This window comes from Psittacula echo (assembly GCF_963264785.1).
Source record: "Psittacula echo genome assembly, chromosome: 1".
In the NCBI taxonomy this organism is placed as follows: Eukaryota; Metazoa; Chordata; class Aves; order Psittaciformes; family Psittacidae; genus Psittacula; species Psittacula echo.
In genome coordinates, this window is record NC_137735.1 from 96,874,958 (window position 1) to 96,895,235 (window position 20,278).

Here is a 20,278-nt window from a genome sequence, read left to right on the forward strand (position 1 = left end):
ACCGGCACCGGCACCGCCGGCCTGGGGATGGAGGAGATGAGGATGGCGATGGGGGCCGGGCCGCCTGCGGCAGCCGCCGCCGAGCGCAGGGGAGGGCCGCCCCGCCGCAGCCGCGCCCCCCCCCTCCGCCGCTCCGGAGGCGGCGAGGCCGCACTCGCCTCCCCCCGGCCCTACGGCAGCCCCGGGGGTGCCTGGGCCGGCCGGGCGGGAGAGCCCCCCGCTGCCCCGGGAGGCGGCGGCGCGCTGAAGGCCGGGGCGGCGAGTGCGGCGGCTGGCGGGGAGATGCTAGTGCTGGCGCCCGCCTCCTCCCAGGGAACCGGCACCTCCGCCTCCCTTGCACACAGTCCCTCCCTCCCCTGCGCTCTTTAAGACGACAGCGTCCTCAGGTTGGCATTCCCCACCAGAGAAGAGGGAAAACAACACTGGGGTGCGGGCAGAGGCAGCCGGAGCAGTGGGTGTAGACGGCGCGCCTCTCACCGAGGTGTCATGGCCTGGGTCCCCTTCTCCTGAGCCCCGGAGAGCGGAGCCAGGCTGGTAGCTACGCTGCGGTTTTAGCGCCTCTCGGTTTTTCTTAGCGTGTTGCAGCGGTGGCCACCGTAGCGGCGGCGCTGGTACAAATAGAAGGGGAGATGCAGGCCGATGAACTGCAAGAGGACAGCCTCAAGTATTTCCCTGCCGTTTCGGGAAACTGGGAAGGAAGAGCTGCCTGCTCCCCTCCCCATTCCCCGTGGATGCACATAGAAATGAGCAAGGAAACCTGGGTGTGAAACAGCAGTCGGATGGGGTCATTGAGCTCAGGCTACACTTCCGTAAGAGTGCAAGTTCTCTGCACCACTGATTAGACAGCAGGACACAACTGATCCAGCTCGGATGCGGCCACACCATTGTTTTTCTGTCAAATTCACCCGAGGACCTGATGCATAGATTAGGTCAGTTTTATGCTGGCTGCAGAAAGACAGATGCTACTCGTCCAGCATAAAATTAGAGAGATGCAGACAGACAGTAACTGATCCTGTACAAAGCCTACCACTAAAAAGTTAACACACTGGATCAGGGGCATTTTACACATTTGAACTGGAAGAGTGAGTTCATCCTGGATCAGTGACAACGTCCCATGTCACAGCCTTTTTTGCTTGGTATTAGGAGGCTTAAACCCAAATTTACTGTTTCTTCAAACTATGGCCTGCAAGCAGAGACCTGATCCTATTGATTTTGACCAAGTTTTGCTCTTAAGTACTAGCAGGATCTGATTTTCACGCTTTGCAAACATCTTCTCTTCCTAAAATACCAACAAAATTAGGTCTTTAAAGTTTAACAATTGAGTTAGAATTTCCAGGAAAAGGAAGGTGTTTAAAAAAATGAAGAAAGAAGTCACATGCAGTAGATGGATATTGCTGCCCACCGGTGCAGCACTGTATTGGAAATCAAAGACATGGATTCCCTTTCTTGCTGACCTGTTAATGCGGTTTTAAACAAGCCACGTCCCCTTTCTACCTCAGCTTCCCCATGTCTAAGAAAGAGGTAAAAATGGTTAGATTCCTCAGCAGACTGCTTTGAGATCTGCAAATGGAAGCACAAACACTAGTTACACAATATATTCATACAGGATGTAACGTATATGTATTTTATAAAGATATCTGCATGCGTACATTACTAATACATTGTAATCTAGCCTGCATAAACACTTCTCGTTGCCTAGAGATCATAAATGGAAGAAGGAAACAAAGTAATAGATGTTCAAGCCAATTTTGTGGCTTGAAAGCTTCCAAAAATGCACATTTTTAATCAGTTCTACTGTGGAGGCAACTGTGAATATTAACAGGAAAGAAACAAATGTGAATATTAATAGGTAAAGGGAGTGAGTGGCTGTCATTGATGACTGAGCACCAAAAGAGAGAAGAAAACACCAGTACTCCCATTGTAACTCCAGCTGTACACTGAACCTCAACATTTTCTTAAACAAGGATGAAAGCTGAAGCAATCTGATGCCTTTAGCCAGTCTAGGTATAAATCCACTTAGCATCATTTAGTTGATAATCGCACTCAAAACCCAAGGGCAGCCTCAGCACATGTCTGAATATCTGCACCCAGAGATCTGGCATATCAAAATGTGTCAAATTTTCTGCAATACCTCACAAGAAAGTGTGGGGTGAAGTCCAGCTGTCACGCACTGTGCAGAAGTTCACAGTGAGTGTGGAAGAGTTTCCATAAACTGAATGTCCGGCAGCTACCCTAAACTGAAAACACCCAGCATGCCCACTATTTGCTATGGTTAGTAACCATTTATTCTGCAACTTGCCTCCTAAACATATGTAATATCGAATCTGGCTCCTTTGGTGATATTTGTCTTTGGTTTAGAATTCTACTTCTTAAAAAGCCTTCTTTTAAAAAATCCCCACTGTTCTCTCTGGGTTCTCTCTATGGCCTACAGAGAACCTGGGGTGGCCAGCACAGACAGGTGTATACATTCAAACATATATATTCAAACATATACATTCAATTAAATTAAGCCCACCTTTCTCATCTATATCTTTCCTTAGGCCTTAAAATTAACAGCTACATTCTACTGACAAGACTCAGTCTATATTTATAATACACTATTAAAGTTGCTGATGGACCTGAAAAATGTTCCAGTTCCTTTCCGCAGTATTAGGAGCTCTGGTTCACTTCATTCCTGACTCTGTGAACATGAGAAAAGATGGATAATCCTATAAATAACATCCCAGTTACAGGAAAAGACATCATTAAAGAAGGGGGTGTTGCAGTATGACCCAGAGGTGATCATTCTCTAGTGAGGATCTCATAACTGAAGCAACAGGCCCTCCTTTGATGGAGATTTCTTGCTTTCTGGAGTGCCTGTAATAATCCGTGGATTCAAGTGACTGTACAGTGGTGTCAGCAAAGTGCTGGTGTCAGTCATGGGTCTGGTACCTTTACGAGCCAACTTGTCTGTGCAGATAGCCCTAAACAATGAAATGGGTATTTCAAATAATTCCACTGCCCAGGTATGCATCACCTCACATTGGTTTAAGTTCTGCTACAACACTCATATTTTCTGCCTCCCCCAGCTCATGCTCTGATCTTATTAAAGGCTGGCATGTCACCCTGCATTGTTATTTCTCCTTTGCTTTGCGCTGCTGCACCACTTTTACATGAATATTTCAAACCAGTGTACAGTCATTTAGTGACATACAACATACCCTCATAAAATGAGCCTCCTTCTGATTGCATCCATTTCATGGGCAGAAATTGCCCTTTGAATTCCTGGCAAGTGATACTAGTAGACTCTTAGACTAAGGATAGTAGGTTCCAGTACCAAAAAATGCTGTTCTGATTACACATTTTTTGATACAATTGAATAGTTGAGGACAGGCAAAATAGTACAGTTCAAACCTTGCTCAAGAGAATATTATCCAAATTTCAAATAATTTAAGAACCATTTAGTGACCCATATGAAATGAACAACTGGTTCTACATCATAGTGGAAATACAGCTATAAAAGTCACCCTGTGCTATATTGCAGATGGCTGAATCCCTGTACCCACAGCTGATACAGAAGTGGCTTAGAGTGCATTTATATGGATCATCTCAGAGGACCAGAGCCCAGATCTAACAACTGCTAATTAGTCATGTTTGGCAGGCCTGCCTGAGTGGCCAAAGGAAAAAAACAAAAAAAGTATGAGGACCAATCTGTCATTGTTATTAAGCATGGGATTGATTTTCTGAAAGCGAAAGAAGGATGAAAGCAGTGAGGGAAGGCACTGCAGTAACTGTGCTGGGTCTGGTTTGGAAACAAACAAGTGGCTGTTATACTGCCAAGGCATCATCTTTCTCAAGCACTGAATATAAGCACCATATTTGTAATGAATAACCAGCCTAGAGATAAAAGGGAAGGCCTGAGAAGAAAATCGAATTTAAAAAGATATTTCAAGATCCTAGTGCAAGAGAAATGGTAATAGGTTTTAAGAAAATCAGTTTATAGAGAATGTTAAGAGAAACTAAACACAGGAGCTAATAAAAAATAATGCATATAATGAACAGTAATGATCTTATGCTGATTAACATGAGTGTCAGTATTCAGAAGAAAGGCTTTCAAACAGTCATGTCCTTATGTGAATCCTCTGTGAACTACCTTTAAAGGATCTGCAAAGGGGAATAAATAATTTTTTTAAAAAAGCCTGTTATCAAGTGGACTTAAATGTGTTGTACAGGATCCTGTATCCCCACCAGAATCATTTGGGGCCCTAACAACCTGAAAAGGTTGAAAATCACTAATGTAGAACAGACAGAATTTGAAAGGAAGAACAGGACAAAAGAGAACACTTCATGAGGAAAACACAAAAAAGGACTGTACAAAAATGGTTGGCAGGAAGTTTTGTGTGTAATGAGCAAGGGCTAGAGAACCAAAAATGAGCTTTACAAGAAAACTACCAAAACCAAATAAAAGTGTAAGGACATTTAGGAAACACAGTCAGCAAGATGTAAGCAGCAAACTGATACCTGCAGCGTAGAAAAACTACAGACTATAGCAAAGAATGTGAATTATTATTCTGAATAATACCACCTCAGCCTGAAAGGGCTTTGAGCGAGTGTGGCACATGGGTCTTGATTCGGCTCCCCAGACATCAGCTGAGTCTTTTAATTGACAGCATTGCCCCCAGGCTCAAGACTCAGGACATAGCTCTTCCACTCTATGCAGAGGCTTACAGTCAAAAGAAGAAAAAAGAATATAAAAAAGGTAGAAAGAAGCACTAAATGGATTATTATGCCTACACAGAAAGGATTATTATGCCTATTTAAACTACTAGACATTTTCCTGTGACACAAGGAAGACTTGTCTGCTTACAAGACTTTGTCCAAGCAGCTTCTCATCTATTTAGACTAAGTAAATCAGTGTCACAGTGCAAACTTTACCAGACAGATTTAAAAGCAGGAGGAAGAGGGAGAACATAGATAATTTCAGATGATCAGAAGCATCCATTGCCCAAAGAACCTCTCCGATCAGGACTTGGGCAAACTGCAAAGAAGTCAGCCGCCTAGGGCAGCAAAATGTTATGAGATGTGAGGGCAAAATAACTATATCCTGAAACACCTTTTTACTTTTGCCAGAGCCTCATAAAGGCAGGGACCCACTGCTGCACTCACTGAGAGGCAAGTGATGGGGAGAGGCAAGGCAGCTTGTATCTGGGAGACTAGACACTTCCAGCAGTGACAAGTTCAGCTCCACTTCTCCCCTCAGCTTCAGCAGAGCAGCGGGACAGTGTCTCCACTGCTTGTGAGCCGCACTTTGTGCCTTCTCTCCATTCATATGGTCTCCTCCACCATCTTTGCCTGCCACTTACTCCTGAGGGGTCCCAAACCTCTCTGTTTCCACATTAGACACGTGGAGGGCTAGAAGGCATCTTAGAGGGCTGTCAAGTCCAATCCCACATGTTGGTGGGATCAAATGCATCTAGACCATTCATGATGAGGTTATCTAGTATGTTCTTAAAACCCTGTGACAGACACAACAATGTGCCTACAAAGTCTTTTCCAATATTTCACCACCATCACAAATGGAAACTTTTCTAAGGTAGAGTTTAAACTTTTGTCACTACATATCAAGATGATCTATTCCTATCCTTCAGTAAACACCATGCCCTTTTCATCAGTTTCTTTAGTATTTGAAGGTTGTCCAGTTTTGTCTTTCCTTCATTAAGCAAATTTCCAGCTTTCCTTCATACCCCTCAGTCTGTTCTTGTAAATCATCCCTTCTGATCCCATCAGCATCTCTGGTTGGCTTTTCCTTGAACTGTCTTATTTCTTGCTTTTCTGGGCTGACCATAGTCCCTCCAGGTGAAGGCTTCCCCACTACTGAATAACATGGGCCAAACATCTCCTACGTTGCCAGTGTACCTCTCCTAGTACTCCATCCTATGTTTTAAGAAACCACAGCACATTGTTAATTAGTATGTACTTTGTGGTCTACCGTAGCTTCAGGATCTTTTTGTGCCCTGCTGCTTTTCCAGCCATTTACATCTTTGCATTTAGCTCTGTTGAGGTTCATCTTGTTGATTCTGGATCACTTACACAGTATGTCAAGATCATTTTTAATATCCACCTCCAAAAGACCCATGTTTTTTTCTTGCCCAGAGGCATCAACAAAGTCATACAAATATGTGATTAACTGCTCTTTGTTTAAAAATTCTTCCTTCCCACAGAGAAGGATCAGATCAGGGGGTTTCTTCACTACACACAGTTGAGTTTGCCACATTTCACTCAAGTCCAACATGATAACAGCATGTTACTTTTTTGTCATCATGATAGCTGAGGGATTTTTAAGCAGAAATACTTCCAGACCTCCGTGTAATTCAAACTCCTTCGAGCCTGCCCAGTGGCCACAGCCCCTAGCTCTCACTGCTTGGGAATGGCCACCTCCCTCCTGCTGCAGCTGCCCACAGTCCGCACCAGTCCAGCACCAGGGTGGGGGCTCTGCCCATTAGCACCCCCAGGCCAGTGCCCTGGGTGCATGGGGGTCCTCCCAGTGGCTGCCAGGCAGCCTGCACAGCACTGCCATCAAGCCATCAGTAACAACCCCCCGACAGGTAAGTAAGTACCTGTGGAGATGAACAAGGGGCTTTGCTGTCCAGAGCATCCAACAGTGGCTTTTTGCTCCAGCAGCAGTGACCCAAGCCTCCCACTGCCTCAGACTTGCCTGGCCAGCTGCTCTCCGTAAAGCAGAAAGCGACAGGTCTGATGCCCTCTTGTCTTGGCAATATCTACCCTGGCACTTTTTAAACCCTATTTTTTTCCAGACTTTGGCAAATCAATTGCTCAATCATCTGTAGTGTCTTTCTGGGAAGTGAAATGAGGCTATACCTTATTCTTCTGGTTCCTTCCTTTCATTACATTAAGTCCCTGCCAAAGTCTTTGGAGCCAGTGGATGTGCAGAGGTGCCAGGTATCTGGGCTTCCTCCTAACACCACAGCATGGGCAAAAGCAGCTGGGAAGATCAGATTCAGAGATAGATCACATGTTTGAAATGGGAACTGACTATTAAATAAAAATGAAACTGCATCTTGTGGTCCCATTTTGGCTGATTTTCTCCTCAGAAGAGATTAGTGCAGGAGAAGATGAACTTGTTTTTTACTATGTGTCTTGTCTTGAGATTGAAAGCCTGCAGTGCACCTATTAAGTATAGCTTCAAAAAGCACTTATTTCTGCTAAAGTTAGAATTTACCTTACTTTCCTTACCGTGCTTTATTGTCTGTAAAAACATTTACAGACAATGACGGCTGAGAGAGAAACTGAAATTTTTATAGGGAATCTAATTATAATGCTGTGTTGATAATATTAGGAAAATTTGATTCAGATACTAAAAAAAGCATATAATCTAGCTTTTCTTTTTAATAACTATAACCTAATATTTCAGCACTCAAGAAAGAATGGGTTGGCTGTGGCCTTCTCTTAAGTGCAGCAGCTAAACATGCACTATAATAAATACATAACACATAACACAGAAAATTACATTATGTTTCTATTGAGTGTGGTTGGCATTTGAGGAAGGTGCCAGATTTATGCCATTATCCTATAAATTTGGGGTTTATTAAATTCTTGTCAAAATACCTAATACAGAAAAGTCAGTGTGCATTCAAAAAGCTAAAATTAAGGCTTTCAAAGAAGGCACCTGGATCAAAGCTATAATTATTTTCCTCAGGTATGAGAAGAGTCAAATCACAATTAGGAGATGAAGATCTTATACCGGAGATTGACTTTGGTGCGAATATCCTCACTCATGCTCTGTATGTCTTGGATGAAATGATTGGTCTACCATAAAGCAGGTTATCACAAGCTTAACAACTTAAAAACCTCTCTAGAACCTTTTTCAGTAATTGCATTTATACTATCAATGCTTCTTATAATAATCACATTATTCAACACATAGACAAGGGTGGGAATAGCTGAAACAAGTACTGCATGCTGTTATTTCCTGTAAAGCCTGTATTGTCAGATCTGACCCTTAAAAAAGAAAATTGAAACCCATTAAAAAATTCTAAGGCTATTTTCTGTGTGGTTTGTTTTGCCACAATGTTTTGGGCAATTTTCCTTTGCCATGTGCTTTCTGAGCCAGGTCAACCTGGTTGGGAGCTGGTTCCAGCTTTTCTTTACAAGCAAGAGCTTTATTTTTTAGCAAATAGTAATAATAATAAAAAAAGCCCTAACTGATTATTGAATGAATTTTTGATGTCCAGGAGATGTGGACTGTAACTAAGCCTACAAATCAGCAAGACGTAATGAGAATGCAGCAGCTGCCAACCCTGACCTTACAGAGAACATGACAGAATTCCTAGAACTCCCCTAGTGGGAAATATGGTAAGATTTTGGGGTGAAGCATTTTTGTTTCAAAAGGAAGTCTTGCCAATGAGGATATGTAGAAAGGTACTGTGTTATATTTTAACAATAGCTGTCCAAATGTATCTAGCTGGGAGACAATAATATGGTGTAAGAGTAGAGTAAACCAATCCCACAGTGCCAGAGCCTTTCCTGTTATGTACTGCTGTTTAGGGGGAGAATAAAGTTAATTGGGAGCTTCTGTGAGGTTGTCTCCTGAGGCTTTTTTCATTCTTTCTTGGATGACAGGGAGTTTCTAAAAGTGCAGCAGATGGAGCCTGTCATGGGCAGTCTGTGAAATGAGGGTATAACCACCTTAGTGTGCTGAATGTTACTGTTGCTTATAGGAGTTCCTGGTATAACCAGGGGAAAAGGCAAGAGGGATGCTGCTATTTGCCTACCTTTGTCTGCCCAACAGGGCAGCAAAGGATCAAGAGAGAATAAGAGGAACAATCAAATTCTTGCCAGTATTGCACAAAATTGGGAAGAGAAATAACAGATGGCAATTCCTTTGATTCAAGGAACCCATCTGCTACTGAGCTCTTGGAGATACTGTGTGGAAAAGCTTCAGAGACGGCCTGTGAATGGCAAATGTGAATGTGGGTTGTATAGGAGAAGATGGAAGAGAGAGTAATTCTGTTTGTGGAAGGAGATATAACAAGCTGGACTTCTTCTCAGACCCTTGTAAGTTCCAAAATAGGCTTGTGAAAAGCTGCAACAAGCTATATAGGACAACAAGCAAAGTAACTGCTCCCTGGTGCCCCATGTTTAATACATGTGAGTGATAACATCTTAAAACCTAATTACAAGCTAAGTTCATGTAGAGATCATACTATAGCTGTGCACCAGTCTCTACAGTTCTGTAGAACATCACAGTTCTGTTACTGACATCACCTCTGACCACACCTCTCCTTCCCGCTTGCTTTGATGAGCAAAGATGTAATATATCTTGATATTGTTTAACATTGATGCATGATTATTACTATTTATTATTCATTTTAAGGTGAATAAGTTCATGAATCTTTCTGAGTTTTGGGCTGTCTGAAAACTCAGCTATTATCACTACATTTATCTGTATTATATGAATGGAACAATCTCTACAAACACAGAGACATAAACTATTTAAAAGATGGCACTTTGGAGCATTCATTACAACCATGGGAAAATAAATGTGGGCACCTGATTATCCTGCTTCTGCCTTCCAGCTGCTCTAATGTCTGCTGCCGATCACTCAAAGCTGTTGTTGACAGGCAACCAAATAAATAGGAAACATCCTTCATTAAGAAAATTCACCACCATGGAGAAGACAAGTGCACAGCTAAATAGAGAAAACCGAATACTAACCCTACTCTCTGTTCTTGTCTTTAAAAGCATTCCCTCTCGTTAATATTGTAAGAAAATTGCAGCTGCTATATTCTAAGAGATTTGGCAATTTACTGATATAAGGTGCAGAAGGGAAGGTTGATTTACAGACTTGTCACAGAATCTATCTGCAAGGGATCTGTCAGAGCAGAAACATGTTTTGAAAATGAATTAGCAGGATGAGGGGCTTTGTTTGAACAAGGGAATCCTCATAGGAATGATCAGGGGAAACAAGTCCCTGGCTGTTAGCTGGCATCCTTTGACTTCAGTCCATGGAAAGCTGGAACAGACACACACTCATGTATACACTCCAAGGTTATCTAAAGAAAAGGGCAAGCAGAATATATTTTTTCATTATCTTTAACAACAAGCAGTTGAGATTTGGTGTTAAGCAAATACAAAACTAGACTTAAACACCCACAGGCACACATTTATTTATATACTTGTTTGTAAATAATGATATTACAGGAGCATCATGACTTTGCCTTGATCAAGGGTTGAATTACTGAGCATAATGAGCTATGGTTGATAGGATAATGCAAATGACCAAGTGTGATGAGCCTTGTGACAGGCCGTGGATCAACAAGCAATGAAGAAGAGTATCTGAAACTGCTTGGAGAACAGTATTGTTGTAGACAGATTTGGCTTGTGGCCTGTGTTGACATCTGGCTGTAAGTCCCTCAGCACTAGAGAGTACTGGGGGGAGGCATTGCTCTGAAGATGTCCAACACCTCATGGAAGCAGATTGTTCAAGGAGGAATGATAGTTCACATACTTGCACCAAGCTGCTGCCCAGAGTTTGGACAGAGCAAGCGTCACGTTCCCCTGGGCTTGACTGTGCCAACTCACTGTGCACAGTGAACGTCTCTCTTAATTCTGTGTATGTGCATGCCCTCATGGGTGGCTTTTCCTGGTGCAGCTTCTCCATCACTTGGTGAACTGAGTCAGCTGAGCCTGGCAGCATCACATTGGTGCTTCTTTTCCACCTGTGACACATGGAAACTAGGAAAATAAAGAAAAAGGAAGAGAAAGAGGGATGGAAGGATTATTTTGGCAATATCACAATAAGAAGAAAATGAAATCAGAAAATGTATGGGAAATGTGTGAGACTTCAGTGACTGGCTGAGAAGGGAATTGTCGGCGGATCAGAGACAGAACCGAGGGTGTCCACGCAGTGCAATCTTTAGGAATGGCAGCCAGCCATCTGATCCTTGTCAGCAGTGTCTGCGGATATGACCTGAAAGTGAAATGGGTCCTCCAGGAAATACAACCAGTGGTACATTGCGGCTCCCATGCTCACAGGAAACAGATGTCAGGAAAGGAGCTGCTTGAGAAGATGAGCCACCTGCCTGCTCCAGCGCACAGCTCTCCCTTCTCTCTGGGACTCCATGCGCTTCTACCATCTTGATAAAGAGGCTTGAATAAAGATATCAAGAGAAAACTTATTTAGGTGACTAAGCACTATAAAATAAAAAGTGAAAGGCCTATTATAGCCAGCCTGGTAGATGAAAATTAATGTTGAAGAATAAGATTATATACGGGAAAGCTGCTGGCAGCCTAAAGGGAAAAGAAACCTCGCTATTAAGCAAAGTTTCTTTTAAACTATTGCTATTAATCAGCTGTGGTTGAAATTATTAGATGCAATAAATGTAGGTAGAGGTTACATTAGCTGCTCTGAGATGCCAAATTTTCTTTTTAAAAAATGATCTGCTTAAAGAAAAAACCAAAAAATATTACAGATGACCAAAATATCCCAGTGGATCACTTCCCTGACCATGTTCAGTGGACGGCATCACAAGGTGGCAGGCTGGCTCAGGGAGCAGGGAGGATCAGGATACTGGGACTAGGGGAGCAGGCACTGGCAGAGGCATCATCCCCAGACACCCTCCCACCTAAACCTGATGGGCTGCTCCAATACAGGATTAGTCTAGCATGGCTGAACTGCTTCCTCTGACTGCAGTTAACCTCTGCAACCAAATACTTACATCTTTGGAGCATGAGGTGCTGACATTTGGTATGAATTTTAAAAAAGCCTTTAAAGATAAAGGTCTTTGCCACTTCTTTATTTTGGTTTTCTCCACATAACACGGATCTGATGTTTTCACTGGCTGGCTCCTTATTAATGGTGTCTATTCCTCAAGTTAGGACTTATGCCTGAAATAAATCAGTACTTCTCTAACCAATAATTCATGCTGACTGTTGTAGACCTGCCGAAACATGTGAAAGGTCACATTTACCTGTTCCACAGACCACAGGACATCTTGTCATCTTAACCACTAAAGCATCTCCATGCTGACACATAGGGACAGCAGAATTGCACAATGCCCAGGGTGAGTGTTTGGTATTTCAAATGATGAAGGTAGGTTTCTGTGGTAAATTCCAGACGTGCGTTTGCACTTCCCACTGCATCATTTGCAGACATTTCTGAACAACACGTAGCAGCAGCAAATGGGAACAGTTCATGCCTACTGCAAGAATTATTTGCCATGGGCATCAATGCTTTACATTTCTGCTCTCTGTTCTTCCTTGTGGGTTTGTATGTCGGTAATGCCTAAGGAATTTAATTTGGTTCCTTGAGATAAAAAAAAATCTGCCTGTTTTGTCTTTGAGCAGCTTTGTTTTTCTTAGATCCCCTTTTGACACTATGTGCACTCTCTTCTGCATATTCCTTTCTCTTTTCATCCTCTTTCCATTCCCCTTTAAACTCCCTGCTTTCCTCAGGCTTCTCCTGCTGCCGTACCATTAACAATACTAAGTTGTCTACAAAAACTACACTTTAGATTATTTAGTTTCATATTCATACTGCATAAAAGACAAGAAGTCTGTCCTTGCAAAGCTGTTAATAAAGTGAAAATTCACAGCATTTCTATGTATAAACTCCAATTTAAATAATACTGCCATCACTGCTAGGTTGAGCTGCTATGTACTGACAGGACATTGCTAAAATATACAAGTGATATATCTCCATCCTTAAAACCACATATAATAGACATATATACCAAGGAGACCAATTATTTTTCACTCAGTATAATGAAATGTGCCAAAGACTGCAAAGACTTACTGTGAATGTATCGATCGACATCGAAGGCTATTCTAGTCACAGCATCAGAGGAGATCTCAGACAGATCCCTCATACACCTTCTCCCACAACAGCAGTTATTCTGCCATTCCCTGCAGCTGTCTGTCTGGCCTGTTCATGGAAATTTAGTCATGGAGACTCCACAGTTGGGAAATCTATCTGTAGCCTCTGCCTTTGGTTTATAACTGAAGGAAATGGTTTGCCTGAAAATTTGGGAGGCAGAGTAAGTTGAAAAAATAATAATTCCTGTATTTATTTTTTTGTTTCTGTTACTCTAAGCTGCTTAACAACTGGAAGAAACACAAGAAAAAAAAAAAAACTTCTATGAGATGTGGCATAAAAACCTCTATCAGTTTTGGGTTTTGCCATTTTGGGATATTTTTTCCGTAAGGGTTAGTGCTTCAGAGTGACAGAATTGAACTTGCTAGCCAGGAGTTACAGAAAGATATCCCCAGTAATGTGTGGCTAACAAAGTGGCGGAAGAAATGCAGCACTGATGAATGCAAGGCAGTGCACGTGGTGAAGTGACCCTAATTCCATGTTCACAGTACTGAGTTTTCCTGTCAACTTTTATCACCAGGTATTCTCCTACATCATTACAGATAGTACTTTGGAAGAGGAAGCTTCCTACTCACCAACCATCAAATAGACCAGGAAGCGGATAAGAACTGTCATTTGATACTCAAGAAATCTATGGTGTACCTAATCTTGCGTGAAGCTCTTGTCATTTCGAAATTGAGATTTTCACAACTAGGATATATACTGATAAGGAAGGTCAGATTGATCAGAAATAGGAAACAATTTTCACTGTAGAAGAAAGCGAAGACTTGGTTTTCCTCATCTGGAAAAGAGATTACTAAGGAGGTGATAGAGGTCTAGAAAAACATAAATCATGGGGAGCAGGTGGTGAGGGAATGATTAGTCATTATTTTTCATGAGACAACAGCTACAGGGCACGAAATGAAATTATCAGGCAGCAGGTCAAAGACAAATGAAAGAAAGCACTTTCATATGCAGTAGGCACTTTAGCATGCAGTGCCTAATTGCATTGCAGGACATAACATCCCGTTTCATTCGGATGCCCAACTGTAAATAAATTCTAAAAGCTAATAGATGGGTTCATAAAAGAATGGTCTGTGAAGGGCAGCTGCACAATATGATGTAGATACAATCTGTAGATCAGAATGTTTCTGTATCAGAAATTGCTGGTAACTGGAGGAGTATCTTGGAAAAAAATCTGAATCCAAGATTGCCTGGGTTTTATGGCTTTTTCTTTGCTATCTACCACTGGCTATAGTAGAGATACAATATATGAGATAAGGTATATGGTCTTTGTTCTGATATAGTACAGCTGTTCGTCTGCAGTGTGGTCAGAATGACTATTTACAAATGCTATATAGTCAGAAATGGAAAATCATACTAGGATAATTTCTGGTGGTTGTTTCAATGAGACCACTGAACATGCAGAAGCAACACTACTTCTCCCTGAAATAAAATCTGCATATTTTGAATAATAAAAAAAGTTAAAAATCTTAAAGTTGAGGAAGTGGAGACATGAAAACAATAGAAGTCTGTACAAATGGGGGAGACGGGGAAGGACACGAAGAAGTAGATCTCCTCTGTGAGGTTGAAATCAGCACTCCAACGAAATCATAAATTTCCCCATTGTTTGCAGCAAGACTAGGATTTTATGTTGAGAATTACATTTTGTGAGGAGTCACTGTGGCAAAATGATGACAATATCAGGCCTGTCGTTTCTCTCCCTATTTTTTTTTTTACTCTTCTTTTCAAAACGGACTGAACTCAAAATAAACTGAGGAAATGCACAGAAATTATAAGCTGAATTAAAGACTGGAGCTCACATGTACACCCAGTAATTTTCTTCACATTGTTTGTAAAGGTGATACCAAGGAATTTAAGACAGACATAAACCAAAGTACTACCTTATGCATCAGTGTTTAACTTACCTCCCAGTTCTTATCCCAGCCAATGCCAAAGATTGAGTAGGAAATCTATCAATGAGAGATCTGATTTCCATTATGATAAGGGATCATAATTACTAGGACTGCCTTGACAGATAAGTATTGTAAGAAATAAGTATTACTAGAAGATAAATCTGTTTCCTCAGCCAAAATAATAAACTGGTTTATCTCAGTGTCCCTATAACAGATTTAGATAATATATTCTTCAAACAATACAGGCCTGGGAAAGATTTTAACATTAATTTCCATTCACGGGACACCTAGGGTTAATTATTTCAAACTAAAAGCTGTTTCAGATTATTCAGGTACATACTTCTTTATATCCCCACTAAGCCTGGCAACTTTAGAAAGTTTTTCTTTAAATAAGGTTATTATTTATCATTTTTGTTATGTGTATTACTGAAACTTAGATCACATTACCATGTATGAAGGTCTAAGTAATATCCTGATACAATGCAATGTCCACTTAATTGGCCTAGATACAAAAGAAGGTTTTGCTTCCATTTAATGTCTGTATTTCTTTAGATCATTTTAGAGTCTAAAACTTAGGAGTAGGTAGTAGATTTTTTTTATTTGGGTTTCTGTCAGCATATTTCAACTGAAAAGTTTCATCATGTTTCCTTGGGAGGGGGTCATTTATACATTTTTAAAGGGAATCCTAATAGATTCCATTCGCCTCTTTTCATGAGATTTTCCTGCCTCCATAGACCTGTAACCCTGGTGTCACTGCCCAGACAGAAGAGGTGTATGTATATTTGAAAGATATGTTGGAAAACGAAGACTTTCACCTCAAACAGTTTTCTTCAGCTGCATTTTTTGTAGTTCTGTGATTTGAATTGTTATCAAACCTCATTGGTGTCAGAAAAGCAGCAGGATCATGTTTTGTTTTCCAACAGAAATTTCCATATGGGTCAGCCTTTTGATCTCGTAATATTCTGCAGCACTGGAAAACAAACACAGTCAAATTATCATCAGAATATGGAAGCTGCAGATAGATCACCGGAAGTTTCTGGCCCCATTTTTCCTCTGATTCAGCCCAAACGACGTTATTTTTAGATATCACTTTGTACCCCTTCCATAAATACTCCATCTTTTCACTTTGATTGCAAGTTCATAATTAATTTACATTAACACATTTAAAACCAGAACAGGCACCCATGTAATGATTTGCAGATGTTAACAGTTCTTTGCCATCTCCTGTCTCTTCTGTTTATCATCTACTCCCAATTTCTTACCAGAATGAATACATTTTAATCCAGCTGTTAAAGCCCTACATAAGCTTCACCCAGAGAAACTACAATGCTGACCCAAACTTTGATTTTCCTATATCTTGTGCAAACAGGGCTGTCTGTTCCTCAGCATCATGGCCACCATATGCAGGGCTCTTAGTTCCTGTGCCAAATGAGAACCCGGTAGCCAGCAACTTGATGCAGTTCAGCTACCTAACCTAAAAAACAAGTACTGGCTCATTCATACCTTATCTGCATCTTCTGCACAGCCCAAGAGCACCCCAGGCTGTGAACCCAGGCTGTGGCCTGCTTTCCCTGTTCATGGGTGATGTGACAGAGCAAGTTACCCATAGAGCCTTCAGAGGAACATCTAAACACAAGCTTTACTCTAAAGACTGATCAAGAAATTATAGAAAGCTAAGGAAAAACAGCAAGACCTGCATGCAATTCCTTTCCTCAGCTTTTTTCAACATTCCATCCCTCCAGTCCTCAGCCTTCCAGACGACCACTTTCTGCTTTGTTACACCTGATTCCAGGCCAGATATCTGCCTTCTAACTCTCTCTAGAAATGGATCATCAAAGAATTCCTTTTAAAAAATTCCCTGTTTCATGCTACCAGATGGCTTTCCTCAAGGACTTGCATGTCTTGCCAGGTAATGCAAGGCTTGTTACAAGCTTAGATAATTGGATAAGTTCCTGAGATAGGAACCAAAATTATTCTGATTACTTTAACTAGCTTTTCGCTTATGTACTCTTAAGAAAATATTAAAGCAACACCCAAAGATCTACAGTTTTAATTGAATGCAATTCTTTACAACTCTTGGCTGGTACACATTTTTTCAGTGAGCACCATCAAATTGACAAGTACTGTATTTCTGATTTAATTATTTTTGGCCCATTAGAATAGCATCGTTACTACATGCTAATTTCTGAACCCAGCCGCATCACTTGGGTCATATCAACCTTACTTTGATTTTTCCAGTTCACATGGGGAAGTAGCTTTTGATAACTGGATCAACAGGAGGACAAAGTTTAATTACAGTTCAGAGTGGTCTTGACCACGTGTTTCCTTCTTTCTGATGAAACCCAAATAAGATCAAAGACAACAGGTCATATTTTCTGCAGTATGGGCTCTGTACTGCTAACAGGAACAGTCAATTGCAAAGTCTTTTGGGCATTGAACAGATAGCTCATTTCCTGATATGAAAGTAGCTTTTGTTGAATTAGAATTTGCAACCAGGAAAAATTCAGCTTACACTTAGAATCACTGAAATGAAATATTATCTTCATTGATCTCAATGCAGAATATACTTAAGTTGAATTAAAATCCAATGGTCTTCCAAGTGACCCAAAATGTTTTGTTCCAAAGCACTTCTACAATAAACCGCAACTGTTGATTGCAGTACATTGTATGATACAAACTAGAATGCCAACCTCCTTTTTTTTCTTGATGTTTTGGTTTCCCTGACATAATTGAGTGTGCTCTTTATTTATACAACACGGGTGGTGCAGTGTGGGAGCCACAGGATTCTGTTAGTTGCTATGGAAAATGTATTTGACCAGGAAATTCTACAATATAATGAGCATCAGGTTGCTCAAAAGCAATATCCAAGATGCAATGCACAATATTGGAAAAGCTGTATGTGACAAATTACTCTAAGGAAAGCATTTTTAAAATCAAGAACTATTTTTCAGATAATTTGCCTTAGTCCTGAAGTTATTCCCATGGTTATTATACAGCACAGCAGTGCTCATTCGTTGTAAAGCCAAGTTCTGTTATCAGTCAAATCAAATTGACTTCAAGTAGGGTTGCACTACCTTATCTAAACCCAGAATTTGGTCTCTGTCACTGTACTTTCATAAGAAGTTACAGCAAAATGTGTTTCACTTTCAGGAATGTCAAGCTGCTTTGTTTTGATGCAAATTTTTAGCATTTCTAGAACTGTGTTACAGTGCTGCTTTTCTTATTGCGCTTGAGTCATCATTCTTTCCACTGTAGCTTACAAATAGAGCTATTTTCATAAATAGCGATCCAGTGGTTTTTATTTCAGCACCAAGGAACTGAAGTACAAAGAGGTTTTTTTAAACAAACCTCAATATATTTCTAAAAGAACAAAAAGAAAACCAATAAGAAGTGACTAAAAATTGTATAAAGATCTGATGCATATTTAACACAAATAATTTTTCTCTCAGAAGACAACATAAAATGAAGTATTCTTAAAAAAAAGCCCAGGATTTTCTGAATATTTACGTAACTCTTGTTCCTGGTGGCAAATGAAAAATCCTTCTGACAACATTATGTGATCAATTTGTAAGCCTATACTGCAGCACAGTACAATGAGGCTTTCCTTGCAATGTCAAGGTACCCAAAATTAAGTACGTGCACATACAGTAAGTACTTACCATGATATTTCTTAATCCAGAAGACCAACAAATTTTACATCACAGCATTTTTTTTTGTTAAAGGGTCTAATTCTGTTCCTGCATACAAACCGTTGACGTGTGCATGAAACAAGGCCTTGGCCCAGCTGAGCTGCTGGAACTGATACACTGAAAAATAAAACCAGATAAACTTGATTTGGGTGATGAGACCTTAGATTGCCTAATCCAGAGGCAGGTGAGCTTTTACCCTCGGCTGTAAGATGCAGATATTCCACATACAGGCCACCCCAGCTTTACGTTCAGCACACTTTTAAATGTCCCTAGATGTCTGCTTTACCATGGATAAGACCAGGCTAGCTAAGGGAAGACAAATGTTTTCCCCTAAATCTCCATCATAACCTTATCCTCTCAGATGATAATAAGTCTCTCATCATTTCAACTGCAATATCTTGTAAACTGTTGCCAGGGTCCAACTGGATAAAACTCAGTGTCACAAATAATCGGTTTGTGATCCCCAGAGTGAAATTAAGACACAAACGAGGTCAAGTACCGCAATTGGTCAGTTTGTTTATTTTAAAAAGATAATTATTAAAGAGAAGATGGTTATTATAAAAAAAAATTATTATTAAAAAGATAGGACAGATCAGAAAAAAGACAGAAATTAAGCAAGCATTCAGAGTGCAGAAACAGGTAGTCACCACTGTGGATCTAGCAGCATCCCAAGGGTCTGTAGTATTCTTCAGTGGGAGTGGCCCTCGGTGACAATTACTTTTTTCCCCTTTTATAATACATTAGGGGGAAGTATCTCTGTTCTTTTTAAGAAGTTAAAAAAGTTACGTACTTTACATTCCTGGTGGATCACATGCATCCAGTTTCCCTGGTCTTGCAGCCAGCTCTTCAACTGCAAATCATCAACTGCAATCCTTGAGATAATGGGCAGAAATTCCTCACACCAATCCTTGAAATAATGGAGGGAGGAGTCTCATCTCAGCTTCGAGATAGTGGACCTCAGCTTCTCACACCGATCTTTGAGACAAAGGATGGTGGAGTCTGATTTCAGTTCCTGTCTCTCACAACTGCCTTTTACTGCTACAGTTTAATAAGACAGGCATGGCAACTCACCATGCATCTTTCTCCGAGGTTCCTTCCAACTCCAACCATTCTGATTGTTCATAGCACAAACGATGGCTTTCCTGGGGCCTACCACATTCCCTGTACACTCCACTGACAAGACGAATTTACAGTATAAACATGTGCAGACATCTCACTGACGAAATGGGAAGAGTGAGCCTGCCATGTGATGAACCTATTGGGAAAGCTACCACAGTCCCAGGATGTTCCTTGCCTCTTCCAGAGGGATGTGGTTTCACTCCAGAGGATTGCATGCTTTTCAGAAGCTCCCCTCCCTTCCACAGTTTAAGGGCTGCAGAAGCAGACCCCAAACTTTTGACAATTTATAAAAATAACAATACTAATTTTTCATTGCTGGCAGGCAATTTCACAAAGCTACGGTCTGATAAACTGACTTTGAACACTGAATCAATTGTGTGATTTAAAGTAAGAGCCCAAACCCAGCCAGCAAGTCATAAAGTGAAAAAGTCTTTAGAAAGAGAACTGCAGTAAACTATTCTAATAAAGGGCATCCCAACAGTTTGATGTTCAAAGCAGCCTTTAATGATAAATAATACCATGTTTGAGAAGTCATGACACTGAAATAATTGTTTACGAAATTGCAATATACCATTAATTTAGAAGAAAAGGAAAATCCACAGACATCCTGATTTTAAATCCTTCTCTGCACAGCCGCCTGATCCAAATGCTGTGGAAGACTCGTGGATCGGTGGCTATTAAGTGAGGTCACTTACCATGCCCTA